We start from the raw sequence: 2,348 nt of genomic DNA on the forward strand, positions 1-2,348 counted from the left end.
ATAAATTTTCCAACAAAATACAAGAACTCTGAAACCAAAAGTTGAATTTTCAACTAAACTAGATTATTTTTCAACGAAAAAAACGAATCATTAACAAAATAGTACCATTTTAACAAAAGGTTGAATTTTCACTTAAAGAATAATAATTTTAGAACAAAATGGAATAGGTACATTTTTCATTACCAAAGTAATTTAAAAAAAAAAAGGAATTTTCAACAAAACTGTAAAACTATTTATACCATTTTTAAACAAGAAGATCAGTTTACTACCAAAAAAGAAGAATTTTCAATAAAACTCAATAAATCTCAACCTGACGATCAATAAATCTCATCCTGACAAAATTCTTAAACTCACCGACAGAACGCAAATTAACTGCTACTAAAAGAAGATGCACTTGAAGCCGCCTTCGGCCCATGTAAATGATAGGTATTTTATTTTTTAAAGTTTTTAACGCTGCAAGAAAAAGTATTACAATTACTCCATGAGTTTATAAAGCAAATTTTAACGTAGAATCTGAATTTTAACAATATAAATGTTGATCTTGCTGTTTTTTTGAGTTTTTTTTAGAAGGAACCGAAGGGGAACTCAGTGGGGTCTTTGAGGGTACTTTGTAGAGGCTCCTTTCAGTTCTTTGATTTGCCAGGGTTATTACCGGAAAAACCTAGCATCTGAAATTTTGTCTGCCCTTAGTAGAGGGTGTCGCCTATCGACCCCACTAACTACAGTAATATTAAATTCTAATTAGTGAATCCTACCACTTCCGTATTTCGACTTGCGCCTCAATATAACTTCGAATTTAAGATCATGTCAGAAATTTGAGAACCGTCGGTATCTTCATCTCGTCTTTTTAATTCTGGTGCCTAAACAAGTCTACTCATACCTACCATTTTTCTACAGTCGTGTGAATAGTTTGTGTTATACTTTAAAATATACATGCATTATTGATTTGAAGAACTGAGCTCATCACATGTCTAAAACCTGATCTACATGCAGCGTAAAACGATTCTCTTTACAGACGTGGCACAAAGTATCGAAAAAATTACTTTGGGATCGAAAGTGATAGCAGAAATGCAAAAAGAACATTTTTGGCCGTTCGATTTTTTGCAAGTTAGCGGCATGGGTAATACTATGTAAGTTGCGATTAAGCAGAAGATTGTGTTTTATAAATACATCAGAAATAATGTCCGCAGCAGTAGTCGAGTGGCTAAAACGCCTGACTACAAATAAGATTCCCTTTGGTGTCTGACTAGATATTAGATTTGACTTGGGAGCGCATGTTCGAGTCCTCGTGATCGAGAAATAATTTTTTTCTTTTATCCCTTCTTTTTTAGCTTATAATAGGGTATATCATTTTCAAAGCATTTCTGAAATTTTTTTTTATTTCCTTAGCAAGAAGACACGTATTCTTTTTCATCATTTTTGAGATGATTTATTTTATCTGTAAAAATCCGCCATGTATTTGTCCATTTTTCATGAGACTGGAATTTTTTCTAAATATTTTTCGAAAAAAGTTAGAATTAAATAGCCTTTCAAAATGTGAATGTTTAAATAAAACGTATAAAGTCGTAGGTAAATCCTTAAAAGATCACGCATGCGGACCCAATCCATAAACTATCGAAAAAATTACTTTGGGATCGGAAGTGAAAACAGAAATGCATATTGGAAATTTTTGGCTCTTTGATTTTTTTAAAGTTGGCGGCATGGGTAATACTTTGTAAGTTTGTTTAAGGGAGAAGACTATGTGTTACAAGTACATCTGAAATTATATTACCCAGCATGTGTAATACTTTGTAACCCAGTGGACAAACAAGTCCTAAACTTGTCCTACATACTTATTTCGGCGGACGTCTCAAGGACGTCCTGAGGATCTTTCAAAGATATAAAAAGATCCAAAGGATGTCTTAAAGACATCAAATCATATGACATAGATGTATATTCTAAGGACGTCTTTAGAACGTCCCGGTGACCACTGGGAAGATGGTTTTAGAGAGAAGATTCTGTGTTACAAATACATCAAAAGGAATATCCGCAGCAGTGACAGAGTGGCTAAGGCGCCAGCCTGACCAAAAATCCGAGTTCCTTTGGTGCCTGACAAGAAATCAGATTTTATTTGGGAGCGAATGTTCGAGTCATAGCGACTGATAATTCATTTTTCCTCCTTTTTCTTTTTAAGTTTATGGTAGGGCATATCAGTTTGAACGCATTTCTGACATTTTTATGAATTTTTCTATTTTATTTTCTTAGCATTGTAACAGAGGCTGTAACAAAGGCATTATCCCCTTCAGTATTCATGTTAATGAGCAGGGTTATGGGAGGCAGTGCATAGGCACTGTACGACAGTTCCGTTC

Source organism: Belonocnema kinseyi, chromosome 1, assembly GCF_010883055.1.
Source record: "Belonocnema kinseyi isolate 2016_QV_RU_SX_M_011 chromosome 1, B_treatae_v1, whole genome shotgun sequence".
Lineage (NCBI taxonomy): Eukaryota > Metazoa > Arthropoda > Insecta > Hymenoptera > Cynipidae > Belonocnema > Belonocnema kinseyi.